Source organism: Macaca nemestrina, chromosome 3 (assembly GCF_043159975.1).
Source record: "Macaca nemestrina isolate mMacNem1 chromosome 3, mMacNem.hap1, whole genome shotgun sequence".
Lineage (NCBI taxonomy): Eukaryota > Metazoa > Chordata > Mammalia > Primates > Cercopithecidae > Macaca > Macaca nemestrina.
Genome location: NC_092127.1, coordinates 65,561,986 through 65,583,800, shown reverse-complemented (window position 1 = coordinate 65,583,800; position 21,815 = coordinate 65,561,986). Strand labels below are relative to the sequence as shown.

The window sequence follows — 21,815 nt, the reverse complement described above, 5'->3', positions numbered from 1 at the left end:
TGTATCCCTACACTCTTGGCTGGAGTTTCTGAAATTCAGGCAGGGAGACCCCGCCCAGTGGGGAGGGATGGGTCGGGGTCTAGCCTAAAGAGGCAGTCTGGCCACGATCTGCCACAGCCACTGTGCTGTGTCCAAACTGTCTTGTCTCTTCAGTACTGGCAAGGGAAAAACGGCAGATTGGAGCTGCGGTGATGGCTGCCACCCCTCCCATCAGGAGCTCAGTAGTCTTAAGCAGTAGACAGCCACAGTGACAGTGGCTGCTCCTTCCCGAGGAAGCTCAGTTGTCTTAGGCAGCAGGAAGCCATAGTGATGATGGCCGCCTTTCCCTCTGGGAACTTGGTTGTCTTAGGCAGTCCCTGACTGAGCGGCTACTGAGAATCTGCACAGCTCTGTGCTTGGGGCCAAAGGCCTTGGTGGCATGGGTTCATGAGGGAGATCTCCTGATCTTCAGGTTGCACAGATCCATGGAAAAAGCATGGTTTCCCTGGCAGGGTAGCATAATCACTCACTGCCTCATTTGGCTGGAGGTGGGAGCTCCCCTATCCCCCAGATGGCTCCCAAGTGCACCATCCCTCCACCCTGCTTTTCCTCATTCTCTGTGGGTTGCGCCCACCACCTAGAAAATCCTATTGAGAGAAACTGGATACTTCAGTTGCCAGTGCAGGATTTACTCACCATTTTCATTCTTCTCGGTGAGACCCTCCAACCACCACTGTTTCTAGTGAGTTATCTTGGCCGTGCTGTTTTTCTTCTTAGTTATGTAATGATAACTTTATATCCAAGCTATCACTTTATTGAGTTGAAATTAGCTTCTATTTATTCATTTTTTTAAATAAAATAGAACATCATGCTGGGTTTGAGGAATAAATAAAAGCAGAAGCAGGTCTTTCACTTCTGTGACCTAACTGTATGGTGGAAAAGAAAGACTCAAAAAATAGTTTATATTTACAGATATTATATTAGAGCAGTGATTCCTACCCAGGGCTGTGCAACAAAAATATATGAAAGTTTGTTTCATCAGTGTTTCTTAAAACATACATAATTGACTCTGTGATTCTCATGGATGTGAATTTTAAAAGATTTTACTTTGAGTCTGACATACACATCTCCTAGTCATATAAAAATGATTCTGGCATTCAGAGGATGGAAATTTTAGCTCAGTCTGGGTGACAACATTTGTTCTGCGACATCTTTTATTCTGAGTCTTGAGAATAACATAGGAATTCACTAGGTTGAGAAAACTGAAGGAACATTAGAGTCCAAGAAACATAGATGAAAAGGCATACAGGCACATATAAACAAAAGAAAGACTGTTAATGTTTAAGAATAGCATGGCATGACAATGACTTCTGGAAATCCATGACAAAAACAAGCAAACACCAACAACGTTAAAAAAACAGATCTGTGTTGACTGATCACAAAATAAAGTGTCCTTAAAAGTGAACATGTCAACAGAAATTTGAATCAAAGTAAATGACTGTGTCTATGTAAGAGTAACCTTTATGTTCTGGCAAAGAAAGAAGCAGTGCATATGGCAATGTGCAGGAATAATAGCATGGGAGCAGTTTCCACCCACTGAAAAAATTTGTTTTAACATGTTTGTTCTCTAGACCATCTCCTCATGAGCACATGTCATAGATGAAGCTCTCTGCCATTTCTTGATTAGTATTTTTTTAGTTTTGAATACATTAAAAATTAAAAGTAGGTATGTGAGATCAACAAGTTTATAAGCAAAAGTTATATTTATGTGTCACACATTGTGCTAAGCATTTTAAAAACACTGCTTCATTTGAAAACATTGTAAATCTTTGCAACTATAAAATTTATTAGCTTCATTTTATTAAGAAAAGCTAAGATTCTGAAAAGTTGAATGGTTTATCTAATATACTTTGTACCTTCAAATCCAGACCAACTTCTAAGTCTGGCTTCCGATAGACCTGCTATACAGTCTTCTGGTATGGTTTGGAAACACTTTTTTCAGAAATATTTAGCCTATAAGGAGGAGTATGGTAGAAAACACTTATGAATGCCACATAACAAAGCACAGTCTCTACTTTTTCTCTGTACACGTGACAGAGGAAAAACTGTCAAGCAATAAAGTCTTCACCTGCAGACAAACATTACTTTCAAGTGTCTCCTTGAGAATATGAAAGATAATTGATAACTGCCATGAAAACATTAGTCAAAATTTGAGTGCAATTTGTTTCAAATTGAAAATTGAACTCTAACATGAAACATACTCTATGCCAGACGGAAATTCTTTTTTTTTTTTTTTTTTTGAGACGGAGTCTCACTCTGTCACCAGGCTGGAGTGCAGTGGCATGATCTCGGCTCACTGCAATCTCCACCTAGCGGGTTAAGTGACTCTCCTGCCTCAGCCTCCCAAGTAGCTGGGATTACAGGCGCCTACCACCATGTCTGGCTAATTTTTTTTTTTTTTTTGTATTTTAGTAGAGACAGGATTTCACCATGTTGGCCAGGATAGTCTTGCCTTCCTGACCTCTTGATCTGCCCTCCTTGGCCTCCCAAAGTGGGAAATTCTTTTTAAAAAAATTATTGTATGTATGCAAGGTATACAACATGATGTTTGGATATGCATATGTATATAGTAAAATTAACAGTATGGTAAAGCAAATTAACCTATCCATCACTTCCTATATTTACTTTTAGTGTGTGTGTTCAGTAAGAGAACTTAAAATCTACTCTCAGCAAATTTTTGGTATACAATATGATATTATTAACTATAGTCCTCATACTGTACGTTCACTCTCTAGACTTATTCATCCTATGTAACAGCAGGTTTGTACCCTTTGACCCACTTCTCCCCATTTTCATTCTCTTTCTGCCACTAATAGCTACTGTCCTACTCTCTGTTTTTATGTATTTGACTTTTAAAAAATATTCCCCATATTTGTGAAATAATGCAGTATTTTTATTTCTGCCTCTGGTTTATTTCACTTAGCATAATGTCCTCCAGTTTCACTTATGTTGTCACAAACTGCAATATTTCTTTCTTTGTTAAGGTTGAATAACATTTCATTGTACATATAGATCACATTTTCTTTATCCATTCATCCATCAATAACACTTAATTTGTTTCCATATATTGGTTTTGTGAATAATGACACAATGAGCATGGAAATTCAGATATCTTTGTTAGGTGGTGGTTTTATTTCCCTTGGTGTATACCCAGAAATGAAATTACAGGATTATATAGTAGTTCTATTTTTAATTTTTCGAGGACTCGCCATACTGTTTTCCATAATAGCTGTATCAATTAACATTCCAGAAGGGAATTCTTAAATAAAATTCAAGAGGAGGTGTTATTATTTGGATATGATCTGCCTGTCCCTGTCAAAACTCAGGTTGAAATTTTGTTCCGGATGTGGTGGTGTTGGGAGGTGGGGTCTAGTGGGAGGTATTTTGCTTATGGGGCAAATCTGCTATGAATAACTTGGTGCTGTTTATATGGTAGTGAGTTGAGTTCTTGCTGTAGTGAGACTGGATTATTTATCATAGGAATGGACTAGTTCCCATGAGAGTGCGTTGTTATAAAGCCAGAACTTCTCTCAGGTTTTCCCCTCTTCACACATGTCTGCTTCCCTTTTGACCTTCTCTGCCATGTTGTGATGTGGTACAAAAACCCTCACCAGAAACAAGGGGCATGCCCTTGAACTTCTCAGCCTGCAGAACCATGAGCTAACATAAAACTTTTCTTTTCCTTTTTAAATAAATTACCCAGTCTCAGGTATTTTTATAGCAACAAAAAATGGACTAAGACAGTAGAGATTAGCTCATGAATGTTTATTGGTCCCTCTTCCCTAGGTCAGAAAACCAGATTGATATCTTCCTTCTTCATGATTTACAAGGTCAGGTTATTGGCTTTTATGAATATGTAAATCCCTCTGTTCTGTGTAAGCTCACATATCAGCTATATTACTCTCTCATTCTTCTTAGATCTATAATTTACTGACTCCCTGTCAGACTTTCCCATTAAGTGAAAGGTTTAGCATGGCTTTCCTCTTTATCCCAAATTTGACTTATCAAGATGGCTTCAACACTTATAGTATAAACTTATATTTTAACTTTTCACAGTCTTTATCTCTTGTATTGCAATCTTGTAATCTGGACTCACAGTTCCCAATTCTCAGCCTCATACTCCAACTTTCCAAGTTTATTATTCCTTTGTAAATGTAACAATACCTTTATCATTAAACCAGTTGAAATTATTAGGTTCTTCTTAATTGGTTTGATAACTTCTTCATCTTTGGAACATTCTTTTGTGTCAGTTTCTATGACACCATATTATTGTGGATTTTTTTTCTTTCACCTTTCTGACAGCTCATTGTTTGATTCCCTTCATGAGCATATGTTCCCCACTTCTCTTTTTTAAAAGATTTATTGGGGCATAATTGATAGATAAAAATTGCTAACATTTAATGTAGATATTTTAATCAGTTTGAACATATGCATACACCTCTGATGCAATCACCACAGCCAAGGTACTAAACATAACCATCACCTTCAAAAATAAATTTTCTTGTGTCATTTTGCATATAGTTTTGTTTGTTTTGGTAAGAACATTTAACATGAGGTCTATCCTTTTAAAAATTTTTAAAGTGCATGATATTGTATTATTAACTATAGGTACTAGGTTGTACAATAGATCTGTAGAACTTATTCGTCTTGTATGGCAGAAACTTTATACCTATTGAAGGAAAATTCCTCATTCTTCTCTTCCCACAGCCACTGGCAACAGTGTTTCTTAGATTTTTTATCCTCAACCTCTTCTTACTTTAGATACTTTCTATGAGTAATGTCATCTGTATCCATTACATTGCAGTGTCTTCTGTCCACTTACCCAGAAGACTCCAGCTTAGGTTCGTCTCCTGGATCCAATCACAACTAGATGTTTTATTTTAAAGTAGTATTTCTAGGCAGAAAATATTCGTGTGGAGACCATAGGCAACTGTGAATATAAGACTGTTTCATTTTGAGTTAAACTGAAGAAAGGCAAAAAGATAAATTTTGAGGGAAATGACAGCTATTATTTGTGGAGGTCCTTATAAGACATGTTGAAAGATGTGATTTAATATGAAGTACAACACAGAGTGATTGAAGGTTACCAATCATAGAAATGTACTGTGATTAGAGAGATTACTCTGAAAGTGTGATAGAAATTGATTGAAGAAAAGGCAGTGGAGAATGACCAGTTGGGACTTTTTTTAACCTGAGTAAGAATTTCTGGAAGTCTGAAATAAAATAATTAGAGAGATAAAAGAAATCTGAAAAAAATAGAGAGAAATGTTCATTAAATAAATGTATTAAAGAATCTTTTATGCAGTTAGTATAGTGATTCAGTTGATGCGAAGTGAACTTCTTTCACATTGAAATAAATTTAGTAGAGTTCCTGAAAATCATATTTGGGAATATGATCAGAGAAATATATTAAGTGTATGTACATATTTGAAAAATATACAATAAAATATGTGAAACTGATGAATTTTGGAAGTTTTACTTGATCCAATACAATTGACTGATCCATAAAATTTAAAAAGCAAACAAACAAGTAAAATATAAAGAGTAAGAACAACAACGAAAACATGGATTATATATTTGTGCATTGATAAAGAGAAAAACTAAAGCAAGTTAGATTGTTTTCTACGGACTAAACCAATTGAAGTTGACTAAATGTCTCTATTTTATGTTTACTCTCTTAGACCAAACCTATATGAATAAAAATATCAACTTGATCATTATTTGATGTCACTGAGGAAAAGAATAAGTTACTGCTATTTTTCTGCCCATCAAATATGTTGGCATCAGGTAGATAGCATTTAGAATATGATCTACCTATGATTGAGATAAATATTTATGTTTTGACTTATATTTAAGATTTTCAATGTTTCCATATTTTCTTTGGCTACCAAAGACATTAATGCTATTTCTGTTGAGTTTAGGAAATTTTAACAAAAAAATTAAAATGCTATTTTTCCTAACCTAGCACATGCGTTTAAGTTGCAACATATATCAAAGTAAAGAAATAATGATTATTTATTCCTCAAATATTTTGCTTAATGTCTACTCTTTGTCAACACCGCCATAGTTGCTGTGGCTCTAGTAAGTATGGGGAAAGTCCCTGCTCTCAGTGAAAAGTGAGAACATAAACTAAATAATTACAAAAATAAGATTATTTCAGAAAATGTTATGTGTCTTAAAGAAAATAAAATGGCTATTGCTTGAAATAATTAGATATGTAGGTACATGAAAGAAGGTCAAGGTGGTTGAGAATTATGAGTAAGAAAGTGAGTGGTGTGGATATCAGAGTGAAAGGTGGAAAGGCACGCTCAGATCACATAGGACTTTTTATGCAATATATGTAACTTAGTTTCATTCTAAATGTGAAATCTTTGGAGGGTTATATGGAGTGGAGTTATATGATAAAATTTATAGTTTTAAGTGACCTTTCTAGTTCCTGTCTAGAAAATGGTTTGAAAAGATGTAGGTCATGGTGGTTGGTTGGTGAGGATGAAATGAGTTAGAAGGCTTGTGTAGAAGTCTAATGAGAGATAACAGTGGTTTGGACCAGGAGTGTAGAGGAAAGAAAGAAAGAGCTTGAAGGTTTAGGATATATTTTGGAGGTGGTCTCACTGGCAGGCAAGTAAATTGGGTTGGAGATGACAGAAAGGGGATTCAGTGATCCACCATGAGCAAATGGATAAATTTGCTTAGTATCCTTAGATTCCTAGTATCACTTACTGACACAAGGAAGATAGAGGTTATGTTTAAGAGGGGGAGGTGGGGGTTGGGAGGATCAAAACTTATGTCTTTAACATGGTAAGTTTGAGGCATGGTAATTTTAAGGTATCTGTTAATCATCCAAATAGAGATGCTGCATACGTAGGTGGATATACAAGTCTGGAGGTTTGAAGTACTGAACTGAGCTGGGCATAGAGATTGAAATAATCAGCACATAGATGATAATTAGCGTCCACATGAGAGAACTAGAGAGAAGGTAAGGTAACCCCCAAGAAGTCACAGGCTTTAGTCAGATAGGAAGCCAAGTACACAGAATGTTTAGAGAATTAGTAACAAAGGGGAATTTGCTAAATAAAAAGAGAGTAGGTGTTTAAGTGGAAGGGTTCGGGGAAAGGCTGGGAAAGGAGGAGGGTGGCAGAGGATTACAGACTGGTGTAGAAGATAAGAGGGTGAAGAAAGGAGGAGGAGAAAGGGAGAGAGGCATAAAGAAGGCAACAGATGGGTGAGCCAAAGGAGGAAGGCTGATCAAGGGGCTGAGGGAGGAAGAAAGGCAGAGGAAAGGAGGAGGGACTGGCAATGAATTGACTAAGGGGAAGGTGTGAGGTAACTTGATAGGAGGGGAAGAGGGCGAAGAGGAGGGTGGGGAGCAGGAGAGTCAAGGCAAGTGAAAGAGTAGTTTCCATAACACTAGTTTGGAATCCACAGGATTTTAAAATTCATTTGTTTTGACTTTGTTTTTACTATCTTGAGTATTTTTCTTCTCAGTTTCCTGAAAGGCAATTTCAATTAGGGATGTTTTTGTTTAAAATTCAAATTAAGCTATTCTGAAGGTAATAATACTTTATATTAAATAACACTGTCATATACATTTTCTTCTCTATTCTGAAGCTATGGCATAAACAGGGACATCGTTTTATGGAATACAATGATAATATTCAAACTTGGGTTAAGTGATTTATGGAGCTGTCAATATATTTATTCTACTGTACTTAGAGATCACGGTCATAAAGAACATACTGGTTTCTGGTGATTGCTGTAATACATTACCACAAATTGTACAGCTTAAACCATCACAAACTTATTCTCTTAGAGTTCTGAAGGTCACTGAATTTCTGAACTCAAGGTGTCACCAGCACCACACTCCTTCTAGAAGCTCTGGGAGAGAATACATTTGCCTGCTTTTTCCAGCTTCTACAGGCTCCCTGCATTCCTTGGATTGTAGCCTCTCCTTGGATCTGCAAAGCCAGTGGCATAGATTCTTTAGTCTCTGACTCTGCTTCCTTTGGCTTCAATTACATAGCCTCCTTCTCTTTTGTCTGTAGTCAAATCTCTTTCTATGTACCTTTATAAAGATACTCGTAATGCTATTTATGGCCCATCTGTATAATCCAGGATAATTTCCCATTTCAAGATCCTTAATTACATCTACAAGTCTCTAGTTAAATAAAGTCACATTCACAGTTTTCAGGGATTAGGATCTGGTTACTTTGGGGGCCACTATTCAGCCTAAAATATATAGTAATACCACAATATTAGCATTAATTTTTCCCTTGAGTATTTCAGAGATGAGCCTTGTTTTATTTTACAATGCTTTTATATGATCCATTTCACACTATATTTTTTGGTGATATGGCCCTGGGATAAGCAGGAAATAAAGTTGCCTTGGGAAAATGGTTCTCCAGCAAGGTTTCTTTCCATGTTGCTATTCTCACTTCTAGATCTTCCCACCAGGGATATGTACAATATGGTGAGTTTGTTTTTCTCAACTGAGCAGATGAGATGGAGAGATGGCTGTTCTAGGAACTGCAGTATCTGTCCTGGAATGAGAGACAAAGACTCTCTTCTCTCTTTTCCCAGGAAGACACATTTTCTCCCTTTTGGCTTTAGCTGAGCAAACAGTCTACAGTAAGACACCGAGTATCAGTATTTACGGTGAAGATGCCTGGGGGGAGGATCCTCTAATTATTCTACATAGTGCCAAACTTTCTGATCTTTGAAAAATCTAAAGCACTTTGCTCAGGAAGCATAGTTTTAACCCTGGTGGCCTAAACCACAAATTCCAACTACTTAATTACATTCTGCCTAGAGTGTCCTTCCAAGTATTCCAGAACACAGTGGTGGTTTTCATTTCCTATCTTAAGCTTCTCTGTAGTTGTTCTATTGTTATTATTTAAAATTCCAGACAACAGACAGATGCTCATTTTGAAACAGGAATATACATTTCCTATTGAATGAGCTAATACTCTAAAATCTGGTTGCCATATTCCATCTCTAAAGTTGAGTAAAAAATGCATTAGAGGAAACATAATAAAAGGAAACAGTGAAAGAAAATATTATACAAGACAAGGCATCTGTCCTGGTTAAAACCCAAACCAGTTAATACAGAGAATAGGCCACTTATATGACTTTGGGTCTGGCTAATGTTCTCATCTGGAACAAAAACAGTAAGACACTTGTATTGGTGCCGCAAATGGACAGGGTTATTATTTTTCTAATAAAATGACTTAAATTTGTTTGAAGAGAGGATCACAGAGGGATGGGAAATTTCCTTACAGCAACAGCATTCCATTTAAAGTAACTCTGTCGTATATTATAGCTCCTCATTCTTTCCATCTTTAGTTCTTTCAAATCATCTTACACAGCATTCACATTTTTAACATTATAATTCACTTATTGTTAGAGTCATTTAATCATTACAAAATAAATTTTAAAAAAACAGAATCAGAAAATTTTGCGAGCGGGAGGAAGTCTTGCAATGGTTTATGATTGCAAACCTCTCACCTTTCTCTTCTGTTTCAGTGGAGTAGCTCTCTCTTCTTTTAAGACATCCTATTAACTGTGCTTCGATACTCGACCCTCCACCATGGTCACTGCAACCTACAAATTGGCTTCCTCTGGTATGACTTAAGCTCCTTCTATCTACTTGTCTTTTACTCTTGATATATAAACATGCTAAGTTTCTTCCATGTACAACCATAGCAATATGTAAAAAAGAGATGAGTGTTCTTTTCTGCATTTCCTGAGGAGGACTTTCCCCTCATCCTGCCAGAGTCAACTATTTGACTTTGGGAGGATTGGAATTGTTGACTCTGGACCTGATTGAGTCAGAGGTCATCACTATTTGGCTTTTGACTTCAGAATAAAATATTTGAGTCTACAGCATGACCAAAAGTTTTGAAAGCCAGGCTTGGCTGGGAGGAAAAAAAAAAATCGTAAAACCGTTTACCTCCCACTGATGTATTAAGTATTTGCCTTACCACCTAGGTTGTAGATATTTTCTAATTACCAGGGATGAGAAGTCAAGGGATATCATGAAGAAGGTGTGTCATAAGGGGAGGTAGGAAATCTTTCCAGTCCTATTGCCAGGTCAGGGGTGGATGAAGTTTATGGTGAGACCTGCACATCCTGGTTGCCCCTCTGTAGGCCACAGGTCCAAACATGACCCATGTTATTAAATAGAAAAAAAAAAAAAATGCCCAGAAAAGGGCAAGGTTGATACCACTTCCTGTTTAGAATCGGGGAGGAGATGCATATGCAGGTTCCTGCCATATCAAAGACCAGCCCAGGCTCACTCTACTGGAGATCAGCATGGTAGTAGCCAGCAGGAGGCCAGAGGGAGGCTTTTGCCCAACTGCATGAGGGATATGTTTTCTCCCAGCCTAAATGCTCTCTTTGGCAGAATGAGGGGAAGTAGAAAACAGTGTTGATGGGAAGCAACTTCCAATTGTTTCTTTATCCATAAGACTACTTCATATAAAAAGAAACTGTTTAGGTTACCGAAGACTGAGGTTAATGTGGCAAGTTTCAGTTAAACTTTTGCCTCCACTAACCCATGGGGTGTTTTGGATGTTAACTATCTGTGGAATACCCTTCTTGTATTTGGAGCATTTGTCACATTTCAAGCATAGCCTAAGGAAGCCAGAGTTGATTCTGCCAGGTTTCCTTGTCACTGACGTGCAGATTCTTCTCAGATGTGCTCAAACACAAAAGTGAGCAAAGTGCCACAGACACAGTAGCAGTAGCATCTGGTTCTTTGGAGGCAGTCGTGATAGAGTTTCTGACATCAGGCCCTGCTTTTGTTGGCATGAACTATGTGTGGGTCTCTAACATCAGTGCAAACTTCATTATCATTACTAATCCTGAGTAGTCATGTCAGAGTGTTGTCATTGAAGTAACCGTATTTTAGGAGCTATCTAGCATGTTTTTAAAGTTCCTTTTCCATTTAAGCTAATCTTAGGTAGCTAGGAAATATAGCTAGTGGGAGTCAAATGTATCCAATGCTTGTTATGTACTATTCATTGGTTTAAGCACATTGCATGTATTATTTACTGCAAATAATTAACGTCGGCAATATTAATAAAATAGATACTATTATTATCTACATTTTACAGGTGAGGAAACTGAGGTATACGGAGATTCAGTAATTTGTCCAATTTTAACCAGTAAGTGGTAGACTTGAGATTAAAACCCAGGCATTCCAGCCTCATAGCTCATTCATTAATATTTCTTACCTCCCCTTTTGTTGCCTGTTTTTATAATGCATAACAAATCACAAACCCCACGCACATACATTGAGAATGCTTTCCACCTATCTCATTTCTGCTTTAAAAACTATGCTATTTCCTATCCTTCTTGCCATTCCTAGACATGATGAAAGCACAGTTTACTCTTGCTTTCCCATTCCATCCCCTGTCTTCCACTTCCCACTGCACTGATCTATGGCTTCCTTTCCTAATGCTCCCTGTAAGTGCTCCATGCCAAAGTCACCACAGGTGTTATCAATAGTCTCTTTTCTGGTCTTTATTCTGACTCTGTCTCCTATAGCATTTGGTATGTGATTCCTTACTTCTTTCTTCATTCTCTATAGCTGTGCAGTTTCTGTGATATTTTTGTGGCCTGCTTTTTACTCACAACTCTGGTCAGTGTTTCTTGGGGTCTTTTATGTACTCTATTTACTCTGACACACCTTAGAGACCTTTTAAAGTTCACAGTCTCATTTTCCTTTTATATTTTTTTACTTTCCCTGGATAAATGTATAAATATTCTAGATACAGAAACATTGATAAACCCCTAATCTATACCTTATCATATAGATTTCTCCTAAGATCTACAGTTATGTATCATATTATCTGCTGGGAATATGTTCCAAAGATATCTCAAGTTCAAACGAATATTCCCCACATAAAACTCATCTTTCCTTTTTCCCCCAAACTTCTCTTGCCCTTCTATGTCTATTATTAGATAATACTGATTAATTTTGTTTTCCTCAAGTCCCATCTCCAATTAGCCATGAAGTCCTAGATATGCTCTGGCTTTCATGTCTCATGTCTATCCCATCCTTACCATCTCTACCAGTCCTGTTTTTATCCCTTTGTCCCGCTTCCTGCAATAGCCTTCCTAATTCATCTGCATGGGGTTTCCTCTCTACATTTCCTACATCATGCACAGTAAGCTTTCCAGAGCATAAAGGTTATTGTTTTACTCCTCACTTAACATCTTTATGTGCCTCATTACTTTCAGGGTGCAGTGTGAGCTTTTCAGCCGGTCCTGTGTGATCTGGCCTGTGCTTATCTAGATACTTTATTTTCATACAACTCTGTGTCTACATACCACATTTCATCTAACTGATTTATTTGCAGTTCCCCTAATACGCATGCTGTCTCATGCACCTGTTTGTGTTTACTATTAAATTCATCTGACACCGTTGGCTTACTTTAACTGATCCATCAAAATTCATCTCAGATTTTACCTCTTCCCATGTCTTTTTTTGTGTTCTTCCTAGTGGTAACAGTGTTAACTCTGTCTTACTCACTAGACAGACTTTCAAAAGGCATTTGCTATATCTTTTATCTCAGGATATTCAGGCCTTCCATGATGACTGGAATATTGTAGAAACTAAATATTATTTTGCCAAATTAAATGGCATCATATATATATATATATATATATATATATATATATAAATATATATATATATAAAAGTTGAGTAAACTAAGGTTCCGAGGGGTTAAGCAATCTGTTGAATGTTAAACTGCTAGTAATTAGCAGAGGTGTAACAACTCTTCACTAGTCTTTAGTTTACATTCTCAGGACTTAGTAAAAATCATAAAATGTAGAGGAGACTCAATATATATTTATTGAAAGGATAAATGGCAAAAGAAATTAGAAAAATCTCATTCGTTTTAAACAAAATGTTAAAAAGAAGTGAATTTCAAAATAGTACAAAGGAGGAAAGCTATAATGTATTATTTTATAGTAAAAGTATTCTTATGAAATGTAATAAATGATTTGAAGCAAATATTTAAGTGTGGCTTTTTGATTTTATAGGGAGCCAAATTGTATCTGTATTTTTCCTTCTTTAAGTGTGCCATGTAGTTAATTATATTGAATAATATCAAATTAAAATTAAGATACAAATAACTTCAATGTGTAAAGGAAAGTAAACATCTCCCAGATTTATAGTAATATTTTGAATGTCTAAAATATTTTCTCATAAGCATGTCTTTGTCTTTGAAAATTAGTAAACCTATAGACATTATTATATGCCATAGACAGGATTTGAAAACAGGCCCCGATGACCTCCATCCTGGTGTTATGCCTCATATAATTTCTTCCCTTTGATTGAGGGAAGGGCCTATGATTTGTTTTCTGTCAAAAGAATATGGCAAAGGTAGGATATCACTCCCATGTTTGTTCTAGGCTTTATAAGACTTCTTTTAGGAGACAAGAGCCGGAGTGTCTCCCTTGCCGGCTTCGAAAAACTAAGATGCCATGTTACGAGAGGACTTCTGAGAGCATCACCTGACAGGGAACCTTGGTGGTCTGGAAGCTGAGAGTAGCCCCAGTTTCCAGCAGCAAGAAAACAGGGAAGTCAGTCTTATAATCACAAGGAGTTGATTTCTTCCAGTACTCCTGTGAGCTTGGAATAGGCCCTTAGCTTCAGAAAGGAATGTAGCCTGGCACTCACCTTAATGTTCTCATCCTTGTGAGTTTGAGCCGATGATCCAGTAAAAATGAGCCTGTACTTCTGATCCACAGTGACTCTGAGATAATAAATATGTGATGTTTTAAAACTTGCTAAGTTTTTGGCAATATGTTATGCATCAGTATAAAATGACTACAGGTGCCTCTTTAACATATTTAATATGACAAGACTTGCTATAAACTTCTAAATTTTAACAACCAATCAGTACATTAATTTATGAAAAGCAAAGCTTAAAAGCATTAAAGGAAAATAAAACCTAATGATATCTCAAATAATTTGGGTTCTAAAAAATGGCCAATAAATTGTTATGAGAAAAATACATGATAAATCAACTGAATGAATAAAAATGAATAGCAACGTTATATATTCATTTTAACGAAATGGAAAATAAAGGAAAATGCAACCATGTTTATCTTGGGTTTAAATCAATATTCACTCACTGCTCTGTTTTAAAGTATTTTATGGTTATGATTGTTTTACAAACCATGGCAGCTCAATCTCTGTTTTATTTAGAAAAGCAAAAATATCTCAAAAATACATAAAAGTTATACAAAACAAGCAATAATTTTTAGAGAAATAATGCAAACTTCAATTACTTCTAATGTTATTTAACACTGAATCTCAATAATCTGTTTCTCTAAAATAATTATGTCTTGTATTGATATTTTCCCAAACATATGTCTTCGTGTCACAGGATATAAAACATCTGATTTGGTCATTATCGAAAATAACTTCTAACATTTACTTTAAGAATTATTCACCTTAATTTTTAAGAATATAGCAGAATAAAGCTTAAAAAAAATAAACGTTGAAGCAATCAAACTCTTAGTAGTTTTAATTCCCGATTTCCAAAACGTATCAGAGGGAAGAAATACAAATGGCCTATACATATTTTAGAGTGTTATGTTCAATATAAAAATTCAGATGTAACAGACACCTTATTTGGAAATTTGGTAGATAGAATCTGCCAGGGTTGATCACAACTCGGAGAAGAGACCCAGAGATTGTTACATTGGGCTTGGGACTACGAGAATTCTATTTACTTAAAAAAAGTATGGAGAATTTAAATGCTCAAAATTTGCTATTTTAGGACACATGAAACTCAAGTAATGGCTTTTATGGCTGCCTAACTACCTCTCATTTGTAATTTTAAAATATTAAAATTAAGAATATTGGAAATAAATAAATGATACCCTAAAAATTTATCTTCCAACTGTGTGAAAAATACAACAGTTATATGTTACTATCACCTCTCCTATTTTTCTTGTCTTAACAAGACTTTGTTACTTCCAAATTCTTAAGAGTTCCGAGTAATCATGACATTATCATTCTGTATTTGTGATAGGATGACTAGCCTTAGATAGTTCATAGGAATTGTTATTCATTTCTTGCTTCATGATGTTCAGGGTACAATATGTACCAACACTTTTTTCTCTGTTTTCCTTCCTGCAGCTGATCTGATATTAAAGTGTTGGCTTTAATAAGTTTCCACTTCAGTCTAAAATAGATAATGTAAGAAATCCAGAAAGCAGAGGCTGCCAAAGCTCACTGTTTCCTGAAACCAGATTGCTATTTTACTTCTTCCATTGTGAGAAAACACAGGCCTCCAGAACCTGCCCCACCTCTTCCTCAGAGTCAGTTGCACCCTCTGTGATCTAGTCACTTCACTGAGGAAGTGCTCTACGTTGAGGGCTCTCATCCAATTTCACTTCTTACTTTATTGTTTGTTTTTTTGTTTAAATTTCATTGCTTTCACATCTGGCTGGTGCAGCTTTTATGTGGTATTAAAAGTATGTGTCCAAAAATGTGTCCCAGATGAACATCCTGTTTGCCTTTTGATTTAAATTTCTGTTTAGTAAACCTTTGTGGTTTGGATACAGTGAGGAGTATTTTCGGCAGAACTCCCTACCCACTTCCTCAAAAATAATGACTCCCTGTCTGTTCCTTCCTTCCTTACCTCCTCTGCTAAATTAATATTGTCTATCAGATGCATTCTGAGCGATATTCAAGAATATTACCTCCTCTCACAGTGATAAAAATCTATATCTAAAACGTTACTGTTTCAGAAGCTCTTTCCACAAAAAGGTTTACATGCTGTGTCATTAGTAACTTGAAAATGCACCCATCAGGCCCTAGTAGAAAAATAACCAGTTTTTGAATTATGAGATATTTGCTTCATTCAGAGAAACATAAACAATGGCTTTTTAAAAAATAGGTTAGCAACTGAATTTTTTCTAGTCAAAATCAGAAAAGAAATATGGCGAAGCTATTTTAAAAATATTTCCTGCCAATCGGTCACAGAAATTCTATCACAGATGAATATATTTACTTGACATATTGCATAAAATTATTTTTTTAATAACTATTGTTTAAGCCAATTTTTTTGAAGCAAAATCTTTGGTTGTTCTTGGCATTTCTTAATTTGCTTACTTGGGGGTATATTCTCTCCAAATCCACACATATAATTTTCATTGCCTTTAAAAGGGGTTATGAACACACATCTGAAGGAGAATTGACCACTTGTTTTTTGATGTTTTAAAGCCAACTAAAGCATAAACCTCTTGTTTCCTTTCTGATCCCAGCCTTTTTCAATGAGAACAATGCTTATGCAAGATTTCCTAGGGGGATTTTGTGGTTTGAGGTTTTAATAATCTAGGCTAAAATTCAAATAGGAACCACAGCTGCTTGGATAAGACTCTTAGACCTTTTCATCTGAACTATAGTGAACTTACGAGAATTTTTAACTATTCTGAGCTCTGATATACAAGCAAGGCATGTGGTAGCTGTATTTCCCACATAAGAATATCTATATACTTGCAAATTATATAAAATAACATAAAATAATATGCATTTTTCCTTAACTATTTGTTAATTTGTTTAAAACAGATTTGACTATTTTAAACAGTAATGAATATTGGTGTTCTGATTCAGTAAGGGGAACCTATGAAGAATTCTTTAACAATTAGATCTTTAGGACTGTTAAAATAGAATCTCTTCATTTTCTGAAAAAAAAAAAAATAAGGTATGTCATTGCTATATTACTCTTTCATGATACTTTTTATAAAATTGATTTTCTATACAGATGCCCCTTGACTTGATGGGGTTACATCTCCATAAATCCATTGTATGTTGAAAATATCATTCAGCCAAAAATGCACTTAATACACCAAACCTACTGAGCATCATAGCTTAGCCTAGCCTAGCTTAAATGAGCTCAGAAAACTTAAATTAACCTGTAGTTAGACAAAATTATCTAACACAAACCCTATTTTATAATAAACTGTTGGATATCTCATGTAATTTATTGAATGCTATACTGAAAGTGAAAAACAGGATGGTTGTATAGGTACTCAACATAGTTTCTGCTATGGTGAAAAGCATTTTGCTTTTTCACCATTATAAAGTTGAAAAATAGTAAGTATTGTAAGTCAGTGACCATCTGTACTTCTAAAATAGTAGTATTGTGTTTAAAATGTAAGATTTATTGAAGAATCTGGGCTTTACAGATGCTGCTGGCCAACCAGAGTCCCCTGTTACCAGCCATGGTCAACCCCACCTCATTCTTCTACATTGCCATCTATGGTGAGCCCTTGGGCCCCAACTCCTTCTGGCTGTTTGCAGACAAAATTCCAAAGACAGCAGAAACCTGTAGTGCTCTGAGCACTGAAGAGAAAGGACTTGTTATAAGGGTTCCTGCTTTTGCAGAATTATTCCAGGGTTTATGTGTCAGGGTGGTGAGTTCACATGCCAGAATAGCACTGGTGGCAGGTCCATCTATGGGGAGACATTTGATGAGAACTTCAAGCTGACGCATACAGGTCTAGCATCTTGACTATGGCAAATTCTGTATCCAACACAAATGATTTCCAGTTCTTCATCTGCACTGCCAAGACAGAGTGGTTAGATGGCAAGCATGTGGTCTTTAGCAAGGTGAAAGATGACATGAATATTGTGGAAGCCATGGAGTGCTTTGGGTCCAGGAATGCCAAGACCAGCAAGAAGATCACCACTGCTGACTGTGGACAACTTGAATAAATTTGACTTGTGTTTTGTCTTAACCACCAAACCATTCTTTCTATAACTCAGGAGAGCACCCCTCCGCCTCATTTGCTTGCAGCATCCTAGAATCTTTGTGCTCTCACTGCAGTTCCTTTGGCTTCCGTATTTTCCTTATTCCCTTACATGCCTCACTGGATTGCAGCATTAAGTTTATAATTATGAAATAAAAACTAAATAACAAAAAAGAAGATCTATTGAACAATCTGTTCATGAAATTCCTGAAGTATGAAATACATTAAATTATAGCTCTCAGGTATATTTAAATGAGGTTCCAATGTTCATATAAAAGGCAAACATTCAGAGTCTATCACAGCATTATAACGTTATTTAAACATCTATTTGATCACCAAATGACTGCATACTGAAGACTTTACAAGGAGAGAATATAATAGAGATAAAGTTTATGAATCGTCCAGCACTAAATTTAGGTGAAGGGCCTAATCCAAAGAGGAAAACTTTTAGAGCTAAGAAACCTTAGATGACTTCAGGGCTCCTTTTCAGGGCACAGAGCTTCAAAGATGCTGGGCCTGCAGCCTGGGAAGAATTTCTCTGGAAAAACATAGCCTTGGAAGTATACCAGGCTTGAAGGTCTCTGCCTTTGCTGGGCATCAGCCCCATATGCCTTTATGCACAATGAAACTTAGTGGTTCTCATTTAACCAGTTGTTTGCAAAGTTTTCTACAGAATCCTATACATTTACAGAATTGTATGATGGATTTCCACAGGGAGAGGGGTGTCCTCTGTTGATGAGTAAGTGGGATCTGGATATCTCCTTCAATTTTTGCCAGAACTGTTCCATGTTTTAACAGTCTTATATTAATTTTTTGGTTAAGATTTAGTTTAAACCCATCCTTTGAAGAAACGAGAAAGGACAAGTTTAATTTTTTGCATTATAGAGTATTAAAAGAGTCACAGCCTATCACATATTTCCTATGACCCCTAACTCTGAATATGAATGGTTAATAGATCGCCCCTGCTGCATTATGGCCAAGACAGTCTGGGACTCAGATGACACCAGCCGAATCCCAGCACTTCAGAATTAGACATTACACTAAACTGTTGGCAAGCATATGCTAAAAGAAAATTTGGTAGATAGGTACAAATGATAAATGGCGTCTTGAAAAGAAATCAACCAAAATGTTAGGGTTGTTTAGATAAATGTTAAGATTTATTATCCTGGCAACTACAGATACAAATCAAAGCATATTCTTTCACTTTGGTCATCTATAAACCCTCTGCATTGGAGTTCCTTTGTCTACTGCTTGGTTCAGTAATGCTTTCTCACCATTCGCAGATGAAATATTACTGATCATTTTAAGTTTTTATAAAAGAATATGAAATCAGCTGTTTCAAATCTGGGTGTACATTCTAAAGGACAGTAGGAGCCTCTGCTCCCTCAGAAATATGCTTTCCTAGAATAACAGGCTTTGAAGACCATTTTCACCATTCCCCAACTTGTGAATCCAGGGACAAATGAAGGACAGCACTTTCTAGGGATAGATGTTTTGCAGTTGTTTTGACAACTGCAAAAACTCTCTAAATGAATATCCCATTTGAATCCCTAAACTAAGAGACTTCACCAAACTTTAACACAACTTCTGGTAGCCTAGGGCCACTTTCCTGGAACAACCTAGCCCCCACTTCGAGTTTCTGTCTATCTGAAAAACCTCAAGGCTGTCAAAAGAAGTTAGTGCTTGTTTTAGGCAACACCTGACCACAGGTCCCTGACCTCTCTTCTTACAGCATTTGCTAAACGGGGTTTACAATTCTGAATCCTTCCTCTGTCCCTTCAAGATGTATATGTATCTCCTACAACTCAAGAGTGTCTTTCTAAGTATCTGAAAGCCGTTCCTTTGAAATATAATTATCAGCAGGGACAGGACCTCTGTCTGACAGTCTCTGGGGGAGGAAAGAATCCTAACTTCCATAATTGCCAACTAGCAGACCGAGCTTCCCTAATCACATTTGTACTGACCACCACTTTGTAATTTTTCAATTGAGTTCCCTCTTCTTCTCCCTCCCTACACCCTATTCTCCCTTTAAAATTCCATATCATTTTCAGCAAATTGGAATGAAGTTTAGCTCTTTTCCTTACTGTCAGTAGTTAGAGAATACAATATTTTCAACCCTTTAACTAATGTCCAGCTTTGTTTATCTTTGACAGTGTTAAAAGAGGAAACAACGATCTGGCTTTTGAGGGAAACTGTGGAGAATGGTCTGTGAAGAAACTGAAGCTCAGCACTGAGGGGCATTGGTTTTCAGGAACTTGCTAGCAATGCTGGAGAGTAGTTCAGCAAGTCCTTGAGGGTGATGGGGCTGTCTTTGATAAGAATCCAAGAAAGTGTTACTTGACTCATAGACGAGAGGCATAGAATCAGGAAATACAAGAGACAGGAAGCCTGGTGGAGGGTGAGTTAATTACCAAGAAGTTATCTCCCAAATTGGACAAGACCTGATAGGTTTGAAAATTGTTGAGATAGTTCAGCTGTATTTTGCATACTCTGACAATAGTTTGAGGCCCCAGAGGGAAGAAAAGACTTTAAAATCTAAGTAACTCTGAAAGCGTTAACTTTGGAAATCCTCTGGAGTGAGGCAGGCTAGGAGAATCAAGTTACATGAGCCACCATTTAATCACCATAAAGAATGACATCATTCCATGGAAATCTCTGAAAAGCAGTCATGAACAAAGCGTGAGACAATGATAATAAAGGATAGGATTATTAGATATCTCAATCAGCAAGGACCACTGAGAAAAACTAAAATGGAAATGTCTCTTAGTTACCATGTCCAATGTGAAATAGATAAGAACTTACCGATTTTCTTTCAATTGTTATGTGAAAATCATTTATACTTTTGAAAAGCTTTTTCCAGATCATGCCTGTATTAGTCCATTTTTATGCAGCAGATAAAGACATACCTGAGACTGGAAAGAAAAGGAGGTTTAATTTGACTTACAGTTCCACATGGTTGGGGAGGTCTCATAATCATGGTGGAGGGCAAAAGGCACTTCGCGGCAGCAAGACAGAATGAGTAAGAAGCAAAAGCGGAAACCCCTGATAAACCCATCAGATCTTGTGAGACTTATTCATTATCACAAGAATAGCACGGGAAAGACCAGCCCTCATGATTCGACTACCTCCGCTTGAGTCCCTCCCACAACACATGGTAATTCTGGGAGATACACCTGAAATTGAGATTTGAATGGGGATACAGCCAAACCATGTCAACACCCAATATTGTACTTCTTTTTACAGATTCAGTATGGATTAGAGGAAATGTAATGTTAAACATTGGGTATGTAAAACATGAATAATATTTATTTGCTGGTTAAATATTGCCAATGAGATTTCATTGGATTGGTACTGAACATGTCTAATTTTATAGTTGTTATAATGATTTGGATAAAGAGGACACAGTCACAACTAAGCTCTTCAGTGAAGCAAAGTATGCAGTTTTGTAGCTAAATTTCAGAATGATTTGATAAGACTGTATAAGTAAGTACAACAATATGATGACCAGCTACCTCGTATTTCATCTAGATAAAAGTTGTAACGGGATGTTGCAAAGTGGAAAAGAGTTATTCGTACTTTGCCAGATATGTCATGAGAAAAAAGACATTCCTGAGTATAAACATTTTGAGCCCAAATGAATGGGAGAATCATTTTTAGCCAGGATCCAGAAATTTATAAGAATGATCGAGATAGAGGGTGGAGACAAACAACACTGTAGTTTGGGAAAGTCCAAGATTTAATCATTAACAATTTCACCTGCATCTTCCTCAATCTTATTGCAGTTCACAACAGTTTCTTTTTCATGAAAACTCTGGCATTTGTTTGGTTTGTCTTTTACTTTTCAATCATTAGGCCCTTTGTTTTTTGGACTCCTCTTTTTCCTATTCCCCAAAATGGACTGTTCCTTAAGATCCTATTTTCAATTCTCTTCTTCTACTACACACTTTCCTTTAAACATTTTATTAATTTCATTAAATGTATTAAAGTAAATACATTCAAAG

At 36.3% G+C, this 21,815-nt stretch overlaps 1 pseudogene; it reads left to right on the top strand.

The window, feature by feature from the left end:
- The first annotated feature begins 17,248 nt into the window (after positions 1–17,248).
- Positions 17,249–17,779, top strand: LOC105486123 (peptidyl-prolyl cis-trans isomerase A pseudogene; annotated as a pseudogene).
- The last annotated feature ends 4,036 nt before the right edge of the window (positions 17,780–21,815 follow it).